The following is a 21,249-nucleotide window of genomic DNA, read 5'->3' as shown; positions in this document are numbered from 1 at the left end:
TTCATAACTTCCTGAAACTTAATGGGAAACAGGAAAGTAAGTATGAAATAATAGAAAGTTACCGTTGGGTCAACAAAAATAATGAAAAGACACAAAAATATCCATTAGATCTCCCACATCTATTATTTCAATAGATTTATCCTTTAATTCATTTGTATGGTGCAAATCGTGAAGATCAATGGGTGAATTGAGACTCCTATATAAATGGAAACATAATAGTTATTCAAACTACTGCTCTTTCTTGAACTGTTATTCTGCTAGATTACACAACCTTTTCAAATACCCTATATTTGCAAATTTAATATCCTATTCTTCTTCTAGATTAAAAATTTCAACTCATTTCATTCTTAGATAGAATGGCAACTAGGCTTGCAGGTTTTGATGGGCTAAATGGAATCAAGTCCACATTGTAGAATTTCACAGATACTTCACTCCATTTTATGAGATGCAAGATTTTCAAAAGAGACTGAGATTAGAGCTGATTCATCCTATAACTAAGAAGCTCTAAGGATGTGGGCTAGTGGAAGCAACTAGTTTCTTAGTGGTAGTCCAAGGTTTAAAATTTATTTATGAATGCATAAATCACTACAATTTGGATACTAGACAAATTATGTTACTAGATGATACAGTGTTGATTTCCATTTATAGGCAAACTGTGGTGAATTGCCTCTAAGTTCTAGAATGGGAAGATTTTTCAAATTTGATAGTAGGAGGAAAAATTTCTAAGTTATCTTCTAAGAAGATGGTCTAGAGGAAGGAGATTATGCAGTCCTAGTTTCAAAAGTCATGGAGCGCCAAGAGTAAGGTCCCTAAAACTCTATTTTGTACTAATCTCAAACCTGAGATCTTTGAAATCCTAGTCCTATTGCATAGAGTTAGAGGTGAAGTAGTGGCTTTAAACCTTATTGAGCAATAATTATTTTTAGTGCAAGTTATATGCTCTAATATTCAGTATATTGATTGGGCTCACAAGGTAAATGAGACTCTATCCAATGCTCTCCATGCTATTAAATTATACATCACCTTCTATATGTCCTACTTCCTCATATATATGCTAGCTTCTCTACAATTATGGCTAGGATGCCCAAGAATAGAAAAGTTTCCTAATGTTGTGATGTCTTATGAGTTCTACCCTTGTTTACAATTGCAAACTAGTTATGTGGAGTATATCAAAGCTAACGATGAATTCACTATGAGAATTTTTAGGGAGATCCAAGGATGCCCAGAGAGGACATTTAGCCTAGAAGAAATGGCAGATATTAGCCAATTTAGAAGCTATTTTATCCAGTTCTCATCTTTCTCATATTTGTGCCTTGCAACATTTGATGGATTCCCCTTAAAGCTAGCTAGATATATGAGTGACATGATTGTGATGATCAAGATCATGAGGTAGGATGTAGTGCCTACCCCTAGTCGCATTGTTGCTATCATGGAAAAACTCTATTAGACTAGTTTTGTGTTGATGGTTAGTAGCATTGTTTTGAGACTTTAAAATATTGTGTTATGGATTTAGTTGATATGTGATGAGATTACTCAAACTCTACATTTCATGTATGCATGATGATTATTACATTATTTCCAGTTATTGATGATGATTAGTTAGATGGTTTATTATCACATGCGTTTTCTTATGGATACTTACCCCATACTTGCATGTGTATGGTGTGCATGTTTGTTCTCTTATTGTATGGCATTTTTGATGTGGTTAAGGAAGGGAGTCGTAGTCACCTGCTAGTCAGGATCTACACAATGCACCACTTCCTGCCATTGCTTGTTTAGCATAGCATATATATATATATATAGTATGTACATGCATGGTTTTTATGTAGGTTGCAGGTACTGGGTATCGACTTCCCTGAATTGTCAAGATGAGCGTACCCTATCGCACTATCTCAATGGTAAGAGAAGGGGAGATAAATTCTCAAGTCCAAATCCTAAACCCTTAAACCTTTTTGTCCTAGAGAGGTAGGACAAGTATCTGAGATATTTTACCTTTCGAATGTGTCGGATGACATAATTCATTATTTTAACCCTTTAGATTGATTTTGTATGGATTGTTTTGTGATGGGTTTTTATATTTTATCTTGGAGGTCTATGGTGAATTTTCTATTAATTAAGTCTTAAATTAAAAGATTTAATTAATAATTTAATTATTTTGGAAAAAATAATATAATATCATGATCTTTAGATATTTTGATTTTAATGGAAATTAATTGAGAAAAGAATTAAATAAAAGAAATTAGAAATTAAAATTTATAATAATAATAAAAATAATAAATAAATAATAATAATAGAAATAATAAAAGAATTAAAATAAAAGTTATAAGTTTACCTAGGAGTAAACGCACCCCTTGATTGCACATATGTCAACAACATAGGAGTTAGCACACAAATTAAGCGCATGGTGTCTACAACCTTATGACTCATCTAGAAGGTTGGAAAAAGCTGGTGCTTAGTTGTCAACGCTTATCCCAACTTATGGTTGTTTCTAGAGACATTCTAGGTGCTTCCTGAGAGTTCTTTATATTTAGGCACTCCTAGAAGCTTAGGGAGCGCATTTGGAGGACCGGGAACATTGAAGAAGCAAGGAGCTTGCTCTGCGGAATTCTAAGGAGAAGTGATTTGGCATCAATGTCCAGGTAGGCACTTGTGATTTTTGCATGTGATATTTCGCTTCTTGCACTTCCTGTCTTCTTTGTGTCTTCCGAATGCTTTCTGAGGATTCTATGTGTGAATGTCCCAACTATTTTAATTTTGTCATGAATATTTAATTTTTCTATGTGAAGAAACCCCACATGCGTAGATCTGAGGAATTTAGTAGGCTAGGGTTCTCAGTTAATTATGGACAAACCTTTGAGACAGAATAATTAGGAAAACTCTGTAGAGTGATCATTATAGAGAAATTCCTAGTTATCATGTATACATATTGCATTATTGAGAAAATGTTATATATATATCTGAATATGTTTATTAGAAGACGATAATATATAAAAAAATTATATATGAAAAACATTGCAACTTTTAAAAAAAATTTAATGGCGCATTCAAAGGAAAATGTTATTGAAACATTTTAATAAAAATATTTTTAAAAAAATTCAAATATTTTAATAATGATTGTGATGTCATGATGATGTCTTTTGATTTCGATCTTTATAAACTCAACCATGGTAATGTGATGGTATGCTCTATGAGATGTTTGTATTTATTGATTGTTATTGCTCATCAGTCTTCTTGAGTGAAGCTGAGTTATAGGTATTTGAGACACTTGACCTAACCATGTTTGAGTCATCGATCAGTTATACTTGGATTACTTTCCAATCGCCTTGATGGGATTGAATTGTTTATATGATCTTGATGATGTCATGTTGTGACATGTTTTGACTCGACCATTTTAAGAGTCTTCGATCAGTATTACTTTGAGTTACTTTTTGGTTGCTTGTTGAGAACCAATGGATATTGTGATTATTAGTGATACCTTCAGTTGCCAATAGAGAACTAGTGTGGTCATGATTATTGGATGCTTTTCAGTTGCTCATGGAGATTTGATGCTTTTATTGTGGATTATCTTTTGGTATTTTTCCAGTCACTTGTATAGGACTGTGGTGATTTTGAGATTTATGATTTCATGAGCTAGGGTAGGTTATCTACTTGTATTGTTGAGAAGTGGCTTGCAATGGGGGCTTGGGCCCTACGTGGCTGCTAGGGTAACTCATTGTAAGTTGTTTTAATAAGTGAAAATAGTTGCACTAAATGGGGATTAAATGAACCTAATAAGATAATTGTATGTTCTTGCCCATGCCTCAAGTACTACTACAGACTAGGATGGGAGTAGAGAGAACACTTGGTTGCAACCTTGCATTCCGTAGTATGCCTTGTGAGTATGAGAGGATACTAGTGGCTGCATAGGGATCACTAGGGGGGTGGGGTCTATTGAGAGTCTACCAAGGTAACTCTAGCGTGATCTGTCTGATGACACTTTCTCACTTGCATAGTAGGTTTCCTACATGTCTTTGTTGTGCCTATAGGATTAGATGTTGGTTTGTGATTAGAACCTTTGAGATAGCATACTTTAAGGATTCCTAGACTTAGAGACTATTTGTGTTATGTGATTTGATATCCTATTTGGAACTTGAGACTATCTCCTTAGCGCAGTGGGAGTGGACCATTTAGGTTCCATGCGGTCGGGTGGTAGTGCTTTTTCACTCTTACCATTTGAGATCCATCCAAGACACTGTGGCTGATGCATTCCTTGTTGGCATCTATCTTCATTCTATTCTTGGGTTATGATGGTGGACACCTATCCTTACATTGATGATTTGCATATGTTAGATGATGTTATCTTATGCTTTACTTTGCATGTTAGATTTCTTTTTGACATATGATGTAGTGTGATTTAGGAGTGACATTCCTACTATGTTAATACTGATGATCTCTTTGATGGCTTGGGAGGTTACGCACAGAGGGATGGCTAGGGACCGCGATGGTCTAATGATGCTATTTACGGTTGGGAGGAACTATGCACTTAGTTAATTATGTTTGATGATTTATGGTTATCTCTTGTGAGGATGTATCATGTATGATGTGTGGTTTCATTTATGTTATTGCATCATGGATTAGAATTAGGATGATGATATACTTTATTTTCACATATGTATATTCTTTTATGCCTTTCATACCCTGTGACATGTACAATGGATGATTGGGCAATCAAAAATGTAATTACTAAAAGGACACTTGTATATTGTTTAAGTATGTTAGATGTATCATTATTATTTCATGAGGATGTGATGTTAGATGAATAGATAAATTAGATGTGATTCAACGTTAAGAGATCCATAAAGAATGTAACCTGTTATGTATGTTTATGTTTACTTTCATTTGAATTGTTGCTATTGCTTCTGTTATCATGTGTATGATGTAGATGGTTTTACTTCCATGTTTTTCTTTTTTTTTAAATGCTACCAAACTTAGTGAAATTTTAGGTTAATTCTTTGGATCCCTTGATGGGGCATTACATTGGAAATCCAAGTGAACATGCTGAGCAAGAGCTTGAAGAAGAAGGGATATGAGTTCCCTATGAAAGTAGGAGCTTTCAGTTGCAAATCCCAATTTGATGCAAAGAATATTCTTAAAGTGTTCAAGATGAAGTACAAATTGGAGATGTATGAGGTCCTGAGACCTATGTTTGATCTGAATAGATATGCTAGGGAGGTGTTGCAGATTAAGAGTGTGATCAAACACATTAGCACTATTGAAGATTATTGGGTAACTTGTAAAGATGAATTTGAAAGTCAAGATCATGCTTTTTCCAGGCTCACAGTGGAGCAAATAAAAACATATAAAATCAATCTTGACGTTAAAGGATTAGAGGATGATGGGCGACATATGTATAGTAATGCATATCTGACTATGTTAAGAGGCACTCATATTAGTTAAGAACCTTATGAGGATGCTGAGGAAGACCTAGATATCAAGATGGCCCAAATCATCAAAAGAACTAGAAAATGGGTCGAATGGACTACTATGAGGAGGAGTATAAGTAAAAGCACACTAGCTCAAGCTTCTCCAGTAGCTATAGCTCATTCCTCCTCTCAAGGTGGTACAACAAGTGTAACCTTGGCCATTACTAAAGGACCAACTCAACCATTAGGGGGAGGTGATAAACCTCCAGACAAGAATATCCCTATGGCTAAGACTTGTCAAGATGGCTCCCTCCTAGTTATTGGAGCCCATACTAATTTTATGAAGGAGAAGACATAAAAGCTAAGAGATAGTGCTATTACCACAATCTCCTCTCCTCATATTACCCCAATCTCCTCTCCTCATATCACTCCAGTTCCCTCACCTCATAACATCCCAGTTTTGAAAGTAAGTGCTACACTTTTGCAACCAAGTAGCTCTCTAGTGTAGATAGTGGATTTATGAGATGGAAGGAGTAGTAATAGTTAATCTACTAAATCTAATGAGGTAGCTAAGAAAACCTAAGAGCTGGAGAAAAGCTAGAGCTCTTCTAAACTCATTACTCAAGCCATGAAGAACTCCTTCTCCTCAACTACGATGGTAATCACTCCAATTAAGAGGAAGATGTTTAGCATAGACTCACTTGGGATGGCCTCCAAGGTGATAGGCATATATTCCTGGTTGGAGGAAACTTTGGAGAAGAAGAGAAAGAAGAATGATGAAGGTGCTCCTAATAAGGAGACCTTGTCACTTGTAGTTTGCTTCAGATCTTCTTTGAGTGAGGTCAAGAAGCAAAAGACATTGTCTATCCTTGAACAACATCTTGAAATTGGACACCTAACAATGGAGATTGCAAATCCCACCAAAGATGGATAGATTAAAGATATGCCTATAGATGATTTCACTCTACACTCATTGGATATTGGAGAGGCTAGACATGACACCAAGGTTGGCTTGTGTAAGTCAACCAATGAATTAATTGAAGGACAACCAAAGAGCCTCAAGTTGTCAAAGGTTAGGCTAAAGGTGGAGAATCAAGAATTGAATGGATTTATCAGACAATTGGTTACTCCATTGGTGAGAATCTCTAAGAGATCTATGACTACTAATCCTACTATTGTGGATGTTGAAGCCCTTATATCTCAGCTCCAAGAAGATAAGCACTTTGGCCAAATTGGTAAGGATTGAACTAGGAAGCTCAAATCAAAGGGAGTCTCTATTATAGAACAAATTAGCAATGTCATCTTAACATTAGAAGCAAAGAAGGATAACATCTCAACAAATAGAAATACTTTGGCAAGAGAAAGAATGAAGAGTGATAATTGTATCTCTCTTTTGAAGATGATTATTCAAATGAAGGAAAAGGAACTCGTCAAAGCAAAGACCTTTCTCAAGGGAGATGAACCTTTGTTTGAATGGCTTTAGAGCATGTAGTTCAAATAAAAACTGATCTTGTTAGCAAAGAAAGGACTTAAGGAGATAAAGGATAAAGTAAAGAAGGACCAAGATAAAGATTTTGAGTTCATGAGGTGACTACATACAGATTCACAGACTAGTGGCCAAGGAAAAGGAATTATTGGAATAACTGTCATGTAGGAGAATTTCTCCAAATTCATAGATAGTCTAACAGATGTATCGTCTAGTAATCAAAATAGAGTTGTAGACCTCTAGAAACTTAATAAATGCATACATGTATCCATAGAGGAATTACGAGATAGATTGAATGCTTTAAAAGATTTGGCTAGAGAAAATTCTAAGTGACTCTTGAGATACACCAACATACACATGCCTAGGCATGAAGAGCTAATCCAAATCATTATTGTTGCTAAGGCCTATAGGGAAAAGTAGAAAAGGGAAAGAAGGTGAAGTAATTCATATTCTATCCCTTTCATTTTCTAATGTAATCATTATAATATGAAAAACTAGTTTCTTGCCATTTTTCATTCTTTTAAGGAGATGAACTGATTGAACTTCTATTGTAATGGTCATCTCAAAATCCTATATGTATGAAATTGAAAGATTAATAAAACATCAGCTAATTTTTGGTGTGAGGTACTTAATGTTGTAGATCAATTGAATGGTATTTTGTATCAATTATTTTCTATTCCATTTCTGTTAGTTGTTAATTGCATGTTTTCTTTTTTATCTAAATTGAGGCAAGGAATGAATGGAGTTTTATTCCCCTATTTTGAAGTAGTAAATGGATGTGATAAGTAGTGTCATTTCATGTTCAAAGAGAAATATCCTAGATGTTTTTCCCTTTAGATAATATTTCTTTCTCTGTAGCTTAGATTCTAGCTAAATTAGTTTAGCATTAGTTGTTATGCCATTTTGAGTCATTAAGCTTTGTGAGTTCATAAGATGTGTGGATTCATGAACTTAATTTTTTTTTTTAGAAATTACTTCTTGCTTAAGTTAGATCCTATTTAGGTCTAGCTCAGTTTTACCTCTCCTATTATTAGGTCAAGAACAAACCCCATATAAGTTTAAGGAACAAAAAATTATTCATTGAAAATCTACAATAGGGAGTTGTACCTTTTAATTTAGAGATAAGTTAGCCTTTCAGAAGCAACTTTTCAACTATTCATATTTAGATATTGTTCATAGTCTAGGCATTCAAGGATAGAGATGATGATGGAGGCTACTTAGTGGATCATCATGTGAATTGAACTGTGATTTGTATTTGAAAAGTGAGTTGTATTTTTCAAATAAAACCTATTATTACTTTCTAAGAATTTTATTAGTATTTAAATACTTTAATCAAGGTTGGCCTAACAATAATATGTAAATCTTTTAACTAAGGTGGCATTCTAAAGAAATGTTCTAAAGTCCTCTAACAAGACCACTCCTAACTAGGTGATTAAATCCTCTAATAGGGTCACATTTAATACTATGTTTTATAACTTTTAATAGGGTTGTCTGCTAATAGAGATCATTTTAGAAGAGTAAAAAATTGGTGACATGTTATTGGTGGTTTTTTACAAATTTGGTTTTCATGTTAAATCCTAGTATCATACTTGTGTGGATTTCATACGATATGTTTTACTATTAATGTTTTACATTCTACAAGTTTGAGAAATATTAGAATAGTGGACTACAAGTTTATGTTACTAACTACTATAGAGCCTAAGCTAGTGAATGTCTAGATCTCAAGTATTTGAAGTGATTAAAAATTCAATTGGTACATTTGGACCTTGGATAATTGGTTCACCCTCCCTCTCATTTATTCTAAATATTCTAATAAATTTAACATGATTCTAGATTGCAAAATTAATCTAAAATGCTCTAATTGAGCTATTACAATACATAATTAACAACTAGAATGCAAATGAGTCTGACTATAGGAATGATAGAAAATATAATGGATGATTATGTTGTCAATAGATTTTTATTTATAGATTATAACAACTCTTAGGGGTAGGGTGTGTAATACCCCAAAATTGGCTCATTGCCATGATACCAATTCTGGTCTATTCTAAATCAATTCTAAAGTCCTATTTCACTAGGCAAATTCTCATTCTGCTACTTGCTACTTGACTTAATTGTCAAATGCAAAAAACCTAAATCTGCATTCATCATACTCTTTATTTAATTCCTATAGTATTGACTCATATTAGTCACAATAAACCTACTAATTACAATTTAATTTAATTTAAAATATTTACACTTTAATTAAATTAAATTAATCTCCTAAGGCTAATGTACTACATAATTACATTTATTTAATTTAATAAATGTGCCTATTTTAATTAATTAAACGAAATTATTTAATTAAATGGAGATCTTACTTCTAATTAGTTAACCAAAATTATTTAATTAAATGGGAAGCCATTCCTAATTAATTAAATGAAGTTATTTAATTAAATAAGAAAAGTGTCTCTAATTAATTAAAGGATTATTTAATTAAATAGAAAAGGTAATTATGAGAGTATATCTCATTTTATTAAATTAAATATCTCACCAAAATCTGTCTTCAGTTCAAAAAGGGAAATTCCCAGTTCACTGTTGATCAAAAAGGAATTAAATCAGTTAACTCCTTATTCTACTCAAATTAAATCAGTTAACTCCCTTTAATTTGGGAATCTTCCTTTATGACTGAACTTCACCTTTAATCGTAACCATTGATTGAAATCGATCTCAACCGTTGATGGATTCTAGGAAAGTCTATTTAAGAGACCCTCATCTCTTCATTTTAAGAGAGTTTGAATGAGAATTTGCATCGAATTGTTGTTGGATTGTGCATTCATTTGAGCTCTTTACTTTCATAAGATATTCATTTTCTAGCTTAATCTCATTTAGCATAATATGCATACATTTTAGCATAGCTTTCTTTTACATGTTTTTGGATTAAACGTGCATAGTCCATTCTAGATTAATCTGCATTCTCATATAGATTAGTCACATTTTCTTTCAAATCCTTCATTTGTAGAGGGTCTGGTTGCTTAAACACCTCAAATCTAAGGATATCTAATAAGCAATTCCCTTTAGATAGAAGGCAACAGGTCATCTTGTTGACTGATTTTTGGATGAACAATCTAATGTTCATTCTGGGATGAATTCACATACAATGACTATGTTGAAGTGTGTGTGTGTGAGCATAGGCTGCATTTTCACATATACACATCTGGGGCCCACTGTGGGGCAGAGAAAATCAATTTTTTTGGCCTCTTTCTGCATTTTTTTGTTCTCTATCCGTATTATTCTATATAGATTCGAGAATCTTAGCATGAAACTGTTCATTTTCATGTGAGGATCCAAAATATTCATGTGAAGATTCTTTACGTATCATGCAAGAAATCGCCTGAGTACGTAAAACTTCATGCGACACCTATTTCTTTGTGCGGGCCAAATATAATTTTGTGCAAGTCGTAAAACTTCAGACTGTCAGGAATTTCACGCAAGACTCTGCTGACAGAGGCTATTTTTGCATTGATTTTCATGTTTTCTAGTTTTTCTGCTAACTGCTCATAGTTCCTAGTTTTCCTATGTTTTTGGAATAGCATAACAGCAGTTTGCAGGACAATTTGAAAAGCATGATAAAGTTGCTAAAAATAGGTAAAACATTTACTAAGCGCATTGTGAGGATTCCCAAGTAATTCTCTTTGACTAATAACCTTTCATTTGGAGCTAAAATGAACATCTCTTGTGTCAAGCTTGTGTATATTTCCTTCCATATTCTCATTTTACAACACATGCATAATTTGATACTAGGTTGTGATCTCTATTAATTTCATCTAACAGGCTTAGTTATTAGTGATAGATCTAATTAGCTATCTTGGGTTATTGGACTCGCTAATCCGTTGACCCCTTGTTTCACCCTATGGTTGCAAGATCAGTACCACATTAAAGGGGAGGGCTCTACAGGAAAGAAGCGTTAAATGCTCCACTAGGCAACCCTTTTGTGCTTTCTAGAACTCAATAGTTTCTGAGTTGTGGACTCGTTTTGGCTGGTGTGAGGGTTTAAATGTTTCACATCTTTGGACTCACCTCGCATTAGTTAAAGTTTTAAGTGTACAACCTTGTGCTCTTTGATTACTTTTGGATAGATTTGCTTTTGGGAATTAACATCTATACACACATAGTAATTAGACCCCCATGAACACTATTTGTGAATCTTGAGAGACTGGGTTCCTAGTGAAACTCCTCTCTAAGACAGATTCCTTGTAGGTGGGGAGGATACTTTGAGCACCTCACAGATAGATGAATCTTCAACTTTTTGATTGAGGTATCCTTTCTCCGGAGAGGTTGATAGATCACTGGGAGTTGACATCATAGATCTTTAACAGATACTCTTTGTTTAACGTGTCATATTAATCTGTCTACTTTGATTGGGCTAAAAGTGAAAAGGTGTCAAGACCTTGAATCTGGAAGCTAAGTCCCCTTATGGTACACTATTGTGATTTGGTCATCTTTAGAGAGGGTTAACCGTAGCAGACAATCCATCTATAGGGAAAATTGCATTGACAAAACCTCAAGCGATAATAGCCATTTTTGATGTGGTAGTGACAACTGCTATATAAATGTCGTTGTGGAAGAAATCTCCATGGGTGTGGTTCATTGTAGGTTGTTAGATCTCCCCAGCAGCTCTTGAAGATTAAGTTCTCAGACTATGTTGAAACCTCAGTGCGCTAGGACTGGAGGTCACCCCTATGAGTCATAAAAGTTGCAGAGTTAAAACATTACTAAAAACCTTAGAGAGGCAAACTTTTATTTTCTAGGGATGTATGTGTGATTGCAAAACTTTTTTAAAACATAGACAATTAGCTCTCTTAAGAATTAGTGTATACTAACTCACTTGATTGTTCATGCACAAGGTTGCTTTTTCCCTTACTCATTATTTTTAGACATACTTGAAATCACCCGCTTGCTATTATACATGCTTGTTTATCTGCCTAGTTATTGAAACGATCAAAATTTGTCAAAATTAGTTGTTGTTGTAAAACTGGTCTGCCTTCTTGAGCGAAATCATTTTGGTCTCACACGAAATCATCTGGTCCTTGCATGAAATCATTTTTTTCTCACATGAAATTAAATTTCTGTTATGAGTCTTTGCGTGGCCCTGTGAACTTCTTCACATGAAATTAAACTACTGTTATTGACCTTTGCGCGAGACGAAAACTTATTCGCATGGCCTATAAAACTTTTTTGTGTAGCTTGTAAAGGTTTTTTGTCTAAGATCTTGTGTCAGCATTGCCAATTTGGGTCTGTTTTAGCTATTTGCAACTTGCACGCTATCCTTTTCTACGTCTGTTTATCGCTCTCTATTTGCAAACAGTCCTAAAATAGCGACACTTCGCTTAGCTAAAGACTTGTGTCTTACACCTTGACTAGTCTCATCTCATAAGTAATTTGTTTGTTCTTTGTCTTAATGCTTGTCATACTTTGTGTCACATTGGTCATAATCTCTGGCTATTCTAGCCTTTAAATCAGACCATTTGTGCCTTAGTGAATAACATTCTTACTATTATCTTGTCCTTTTTGAGACTTGGTCTTAGTGTAGTCCTTGTCAAGGTTCTAGCTTCTTGTCCTTGCCTATGACTGTCAAAACCAAAAGTGGCAATGTGTTTTATCCTGATAACCTTAAATGTGGTCATGTTAGCGGATGTAATTGTGGCAGAGGTCACTTACCTTTTGTTACACAATCTATATCCAGTTTGGCTAGTGAGGCATCTTCATGATCTTTCTCACCTGCCAGGTCATCTCGAGTTCAATGAACATTTTCCAATTTGCAACAAATTAAGAATCATTTTTACCAAGAGGATACTGAGATAGGTAGAGGTCCTACATTCCCAAATACAATGTATGGTCCTTTCTCCACAGACCTTTTTGAAACACAACATACAGAAATTGAACACGTTCCTATAATGGCTAATCGTGAACCTGAACATGGTAGTCATAGTCAATATCAAGAACCACCTAGGGATGACAAAGAGAAAGAGAAAGAATATGACACTAATGAGGAACAGGAAGAGGTGGAAATCCTCCCTAAACACATAGAAAAATGTCATTCAGAAGGTCATGGGAATCCTAATCAACGAAGAGAAAGAAAAATACTTTCTCAAACTTTCCCAGGAGGGAGCAAAGTTACCTTCTCATTTCAATGTAGAAACCATTATCAAAACTGAAAAAGAAACTGAGACCTCCAAAATCCAAAAACAATTGAAAATTATGCAAGACTAGTTGGCTCAAATGATGCATGAGAAGGAGAAACTTACAAAGACATACACATTGGATGCTCTTTGTTCATTTCCATTTGACAAAAGCATAAACATGCTGCCTTTCCCATGAGGTGTAGAACTACTGAAATATGACAAGTACTTTGGTACTACTAATCCCCAAGATCACTTGTAGGAATTTGGTGCTTTTTCTATGGAGTTTACACACAATGAAATGTACCTCATGCATTTATTCCCTAGAAGCCTAGGTGGTCAGGCTTTGGAGTGGTTCTCACATTTACCTCCTAGTATCAAGAAGTTTGATGAAATTGCCAATTGATTTGTTCAGCAATATTCTCATAATATTCAACACCCTGTCAATATTCGAGATCTATGCAACCTTAAACAGAAGTTTGGTGAGCTTTTTCTCACTTTCCTCCAATGGTGGAGACAACTATACACTAAGTATTCTCATAAAATCCCAAAAACGGAGAAGCTTGACATTTTCACTAATAACCTCTTACCTGATTTTGGGTATAGAGTCCAACTAGAAGGTCCAAATACCTTTGAAGACATGATTACACAGGCTATCTGTATTGAAGAATTTATGTTCAAGAAAGGTGAGCTCACTCTTTAGAGAGACACAAAACAAGGTTCCACTTCCAACAGGGATAAAACCAAACATGCCAACAAGAATCGAGAAATTGTACATGACGGGGTTGTTGACAATGTCACACCCAAACCTGCTAAAATGAAATTTAATCTCACAGACTACCTCAAAGCAACTAAAAATATTGAGAAGCCTCCCCTTGAAAATAAGGCATCTAGGAAAAAATTGAGAAACTCATTGACAACATGACCCAAGCGAGAGTATATGCCTTTGAGAGAACCTTTGGATGTGGTTTACAAAACATTGCTACAACACAAGCTTATCTCACCAATGGATAACCCTCGTCCCTATGATCCACAACCACCTCAACCATGGTGGAATGAGACCTCATTTTGTGAGTATCACCAAAACAAGGGACACAAAACTAGTAACTATATAAACTTGCATCATAAAGTCTAGGACATGATTAATGTTGGTGATCTTGTGGTAGATGGACATAACAAAAACTCGGACCACAAGGCATTCAAAGAGCCTTTCCTAGCTTATGAAAAAGGAGAGACTTCGAAACTAGAACCCTACAATAAGGTCAACTATACATATTCCAATGATGACAATGTCATTCACATGGTTGAACCTATAGATTTTGAATACTGCAACGTTATTACCATAAAGGGCAAGCAAGATAATGACAAACCCAAGACACCATTTGTCTTGAGAGGACCTACTTCCAATAAGATGGATAATGTGTCTTCAATACACTTTGCTAACGTTGTTACTCGCTCTCATGCGAAGTTGGTGCTCAAAGGCCCTGCACCTCCTACTTCAAATCTTGAACAACATAAAGACAAAGCCCTTGCTGGTCCATCCAGTAAAGGTACAAAACACACAACGAACTTGACTGCAACTAGTTATAGTGTTCTTGATCAGTTGAAATGAACTAAGTCTCAGATTTCTATCTTTGAGCTGCTTAAAATCTTGCGTGCTCACAGGAAAATTCTGGACAAAGCCCTCACTAAGGAAAACATTCCTCAAGATCTTGATCTTGAGTGATTTCAATCCATGGTAGGTCACCTGACCTCACCTTAACTTATGACCTTCTCTGAGGAGGATGACAACTCATTGAATCACCCACACAATTAGCCTCTACATATTGAGGTTATGATCCACTAGACATGTGTTCGTTGGGTACTTATTAACAATGTCACTCGCCTAAATATTGTCTCTGTTGCTCTGCTTAGACAATTGGATTATTTTGAGGACTCTGCTGATCCTCAACAAAAGATCACTATTAAAGCATACGATGAAGTGGAATGAAAGTCACTAGGTCTTGTGGTTTACCAATTTGTGTCAATCTTGTCGAAAGGGATGTCACCTATCAGGTGCTTGACATTCCCTTATCCTACAACATTCTTTTGGGATGGCCATGGATACATGAGATGTGCGTTGTGCCATTCACATGCCACCAATGCATCAAATTCCCATTTCATGGTTCTGAAGTCACTATTCCTGCCACTACTTGCTACACCTGCAATATGCTCAAAGCTGCTAAAACTTTCATCCTTTGTAACCATGAGTCTACCGATTGTCATGACAATAAGCTGAAACAAATTGAGCAGTCATTCAAATTGAAAGAAACTAGTATGGGAGAGTACCACATTGAACTAGTGCTATCATTAACGTCTCTCCTAGAGTTCCCTCAACATTTTGGGAGACTCTCAGAGGAAAAGAAGCCATTCATGCTGACATCTTAGACCAAGTATAATGGCACTTTTGTTAAGGCTACGATTCCCTTAGAAGATGAAAGTGAAAACAGAGCCATTGCTACATGGCTTTACAAAGAAGAGGCTCCAGTGGACCTAACAAAACAAGCTCAAGAAATCACTCCTAAAAAATATGGACCTGGTCTTAAGCTTATGAAGCATTTTGGTTACAAGGGAACTAGCCCTATTGGGTGCAATAACAAGGGCCTAATTGATCCTATCAAAGAAAAAGCTCAAAGCAACAGTGATACAACTGGCCTAGGGTTTAAGAAGGTCCATTTCCATCTGGGATCAAATCAATTCATCCCCAAACCTGAGAGTTCATTTGAAAATGAGTCACAAGCTGAGTTAGATAATCAAGAGGAAGAATTAGATGATGAGGATTCCTACCCTCATCCTATTCCTTATGATCTCTCTAAATTATTTTCTGAGCTAGATGACTTTGTGCCACATGTTAGCACCATGGATGATACTAGTGATTCTTCTAAGGACAATACTGAGCAACTCAAATATCATTTAGAAAAGGGAGAATCTAGTTAGTCATGTCGTATTGAGTATTTGTGTAAGAATCCAAAGACTGAAGGAGAGTATGTCCCTATCACTATTGGGGAATTCTATAGTCTCTCACCATGTAGCACTGATTCTCATGAATATGAGTTTGACAATCTTTCAAAAGTGACTACTGATAAAGACATTGACCAAGTGCATGTCTATGAAAATTGAATTGAAGTGGGTGAAACATCTAGGGTTAGGTCATGAGGGTTTGATCCAACTAGTGTCCTAGAGTCATCAATTCTTGACATTAGTATTTCGAGGCATTTGAATACACTTGTGGATGAGGTCACCATAGGTCTCGAATTGCTGGTCCATGCACTTAATGACTATACTATGAACGCAATCGAACCAGCCACTACTCTCTCACTCACACATCCCGAGCTTATAAATTGGAACCCCAATGCACCTAATGAAGTCCCCACATTCCAGAATGACTATTCTCTCACCTGTTACCTAAACGCTATTGAACCTATAATGTCTTCCACCAATGAGTAGATTATCATCATGACTGAGGCTAACATCAAATATCTCAGTCACACGAGTAAAAAGAAAAAATGCAAGAGGTCCGATGGTGAAAACCACATTGTGGCAGTGTCGGATCCCAAAAAAGTAAAAACAAAAGATATATCCAAGGGTGAAAACCTCTCTGAGGCACCCACGGATGAGATATTTGATGTCCTTCCCAGTCACTTTTAGGAGAGATCATCAATGTTAATAGAGTCGATGCAGCCAATTAACATGGGCACAGAAGAACATCCTCATGTGATACATCTGGCGCAATCACTGTCACCTAAAGAGAAGGAACAATTAATTGCCTTTTTCAAAGAAAAGAAAATAAATTTTTCTTGGACATATTCTGACATGCTAGGATTGGATCCTAATCTTATCATGCATCACTTGTCCATAGCATGAGGCATCAAACTAGTTAAACAAAAGCTTCAAAAAATGCACCCTCACGTTGCATTGCTCGTCAAAGCCGAATTGGAGAAACTTCTGAAGGCTGGTTTCATCTGTGCAATTGATTATGCTGAATGGATATCCAATATTGTTCCTATTTCAAAGCACGATAAATCTATTAGAGTTTATATAGACTTTTGTGATCTTAACTTGGCATGTCCTAAGATGACTTTCCCCTCCCTAATATTGATAAGATCGTAGACATGATGGCTGGCTATGAGATGTACTCACTTATAGATGGTTTTTCTGGATACAATCAGATAAAAATTGTGCTAGAAGACCAAGAGAAAATGGCTTTCACATGTGCATGGGGAACCTTTTGTTGGAATGTGATGCCATTTGGTTTAAAGAATGCGGGTGCTACATATCAATGGGCTATTACTACAATTTTCCATGATATGATGCATAGAACCATAGAGGACTACATTGATGATACCTTGGTCAAAAGTGCTAAACGCAATACTCATCTACAAGATTTGGGTCCCATCCTAGATCGTATGGAAAAATTTAGTCTTTGGCTCAATCCTAAGAAATGTGCATTTGGTGTTGCATCAGGGAAATTGTTGGGATATATTATTTCTGCAAAAGAAATCGAAGTAGATCCAAAAAAAGTACAAGCAATAAGGGACATGCCACCACCTCGAAACATCAGTCAGATGAGAGGACTACAGGGAAGGCTTCAATCTATTCGTAGGTTCATTTCACAATTGGTGGATAAATCACAATCCTTCACATTGACCTTACATAAGGCTATGAAATTCAATTGGAGCTAGGATTGTGATGAAAGCTTAACATAGATCAAACAATATCTTGTCAATCCACCAATCTTGATGCCTCCTATGCATGGGAAGCCTTTGTTTTTATACATTTCAGCCATTGAAACATCTTTGGGAATCCTATTGGCTCAGGAAGACAATGACAACAAAGAAAGAGCTATTTATTACTTGATTTGAACACTGGTCTCTTATGAGAAAAACTGTAGTATTATTGAGAAAGCTTGCTTGGCTATTGTCTTTGCTTCCCAGAAGTTGAGACACTACATGCTTGCCCACACTACACAGCTTGTGGCTAACATAGATCCATTAAAGTACTTGCTCAGTAAGGCAGCTCTAATAGGAAGATTGGCTAAATGGGTCATGATACTAAGTGAGTTTGACATCCAATATGTTGAACACAAAGCTATAAAGGGACAAGCAATTGCACACCAACTAGCCGAGGCACCCATACAAAGTCTTCTACCAATGAACATTGATTTCCTAGATGAATCAATTCTTACACTCAATCACCATACATGGGTTATGTTCTTCGATGGGTCCTTCACACAACAAGGATCAGGTGTTGGATTACTCTTCATTACACCACAGAGATACTCATTGCCGAAAGCATAAAAGATTATGTTTCCTTGTACAAATAACATTGCTGAATATGAAGCTTTGATCAATGGTATGAAAATTGCATCTGAATGGAGAGTAGATTAGTTAGACATCTTCATTGACTCTCAACTTGTTATCAACCAAGTAAATGATGTGTATCAAACAAAGGATGAGAAACTAATTCCTTACAAATGCATGGTTGACGACTTGACAAATTATTTTGCACACATCACCTTCCAACAAGTTCCATGCACAGATAATAAAGTAGCTGATGTCATGGCCACTCTGGCCTCCCTACTACAAATGCCAAAAAATGATCTCCAACATGAGTTCTTGGTGGAAGCGTTATACTACCCAGCTTATGACACACCTGATTCCAGGATGATCTATTCTATTATACGGCAACAATCATCCTGCTACCATCACATCTATTCCTACCTTTGTAATCAAACCATTTTGGAAGGTCTATCTTGGAATGAGAAATGTTACCTAATCTGTAATGCTTCAGATTATGTCATTATTGCTGACGATCTGTATAGGAGAGGTCTCAACGGAACACTTCTTAGTAGTTTAAAATCTGACGAGTCCAAACATGCATTAATTGATGTTCATGAAGGCATTTGTGAATCTCATTCCAATGGCCTAACACTAGCTCGCAAACTCCTTCATGCTGGTTACTACTGGCCTAAAATGGAGCAAGAAGCTATTAAGTATGCTAGGTCCTGCAAATGGTGTCAGCTACATAGGAATCTCATTCACGCTCCAGCGAGAGAGCTAATTCCCTTTACTACAACAATGGGCCTTCAACTTGGTGGGGTAGATTCACCCAACCTCTTCCAATGGACATAAGTTCATTATCACGGCTATAGATTATTTCACGAAATGGGTAGAGGCAGTCCCTCTCACTGTTGCTTATGGAAAAACTATAGCACTTTTCATCACAAACTACATCATTTGTAGATATGGTATACCATCCTCAATCATTACTGATAATGGAGGACAGTTCAAGAATAAAGACCTCAAGGAACTGTGCAAGAAATTCAAGATCAAACAACATTGGTCTTCCATTTATTACCCTCAAGGTAATGGCCAAGCTAAGGCATCCAATAAAGTAATCCTCAAAATTCTTCATCGCATAGTCAGTAAGTCAGGGAGAGACTGGCATCTCCAGATCAACCTAGCCCTGTGGGCATATAGGACAAGCATTAGAACTCCAATGGGCATGACTCCTTTTGCGTTGGTGTATGGGGCAGATGTTGTGCTTTCAATAGAGGTCGAGATTCCTACCTTGAGAATCTCCATGAAAGGCCTTATCACTGACGATGACTACAGGATAGCTCGGCTTCAAGAGCTTGTGTTACTGGATGAATGATGACAAGTGGCATGTGACCATCTGCGAGCAGATCAACAAAGAATGGCACGAAGCTACAATCAGAGAATCGGGCCATGTGACTTCCAGCTGGGTGACCTCATCCTAAGAGAGAACCCTAAGAATCAACAACAGTAAGTGCAAAAGGGAAAGTTCAAACAAAACTAGCTAGGTCTGTACATCATCACTGTAGTAAATGAATCTGGTGCTTATCAACTTTCCACGACTGAAGGAGAAGTGCTTAAAGAGCCTGTCAACATTCTCCACCTGAAGCAGTTTTATAGCTGATTTAATCTTAGCAAGCTTTCTGTACATATCTATAATTCTTGAGAAAAATCATAAAAATTAGAAAAAGTCCTGAAAAAAATTGTTACCCTAGTGGAAATCTAGCAAATAGGCACCTTGGTAACACCAAAAAAAAAAAAATTTGTTACCCTGGTGGAAATTTAGCAAATAGGCACCTTGGTAACACCAAAAAAAAAAAAAAAAAAAATCAAAAAAAAAAAAATCAAAAAAGAGAAAAATACAAAAAAAATTTAAAAACAAAAAAAAGTGCCATTGGTGAAAACCTAGAAATAGGCATCATGGTAGCAAAAAAAGGAAATCTTGCCAAGAAGGTAAAAGCCTGAAAAATAGGCACCTCTTGTTCCCAATGCTCCATCTTGCAGCACATCTTCTGGCTACTCTATACAGTCACTTTCATGCTTTTTCTTTCTTGTTTTTCCTACTTTTCGCTCATGTATCCATGGATTGAGTCTTGTCATAGCTCTAGGGCATTCCCCCTTTAGTGTCACTATTTTTGAGATTCTTCTCATAAAATCTCCTTTGCGATAGTCACCAGTGGTTCTCACTGTGTCTGCCTACTATTGCTAGTGTCACTATTTTTGAGATTTTCCTCATAAAATCTCCTTTGCAACAGTCACCAGTGGTTCTCACTATGTCTACCTACTATCGCTAGTGTCACTATTTTTGAGATTCTCCTTATAAAATCTCCTTCGTGACAGTCACCAGTGGTTCTCACTACATCTGCCTACTATCTCTAGTGTCATTATTTTTGAGATTCTCCTCATAGAATCTCCTTCGCGATATTCACCAGTAGTTCTCACTGCATCTGCCTACTATCGCTAGTGTCACTATTTTTGAGATTCTCCTCAGAGAATCTCCTTCATGATAGTCACTAGTAGTCCTTAGTGCATCTGCCTACTATTGCCAGTGACACTCTCTTCAAGATTCTCCTCATAGAATCTCTTCTGCAATAGTCACCAGTTGTTTCAACTCTGTCTGCCTATTGTTGCTAACTTCATGTCTCCAGATTCCTTTATGGAAGATCTATTTTGTGTCAGTCACTAGTCATCCTAGCTGTGTCTATCTATTGTTGCTCAGTCCTCCTTATGTTCTTCATCATGAAGATTCCTCTTTGACCTTAGTCACCAGTCGTTCTACCTGCATCTGCCTACTATCATCACCCTACTGAAGAGATTTATTTCAACTATGTTCTGGACACTGACAC

This window comes from Cupressus sempervirens, chromosome 6, assembly GCF_028749045.1.
Source record: "Cupressus sempervirens isolate cs-2001-9-10 chromosome 6, ASM2874904v1, whole genome shotgun sequence".
NCBI lineage: Eukaryota > Viridiplantae > Streptophyta > Pinopsida > Cupressales > Cupressaceae > Cupressus > Cupressus sempervirens.
The sequence above is the reverse complement of the archived record's forward strand: the minus strand, read 5'-3'. Positions refer to the sequence as shown.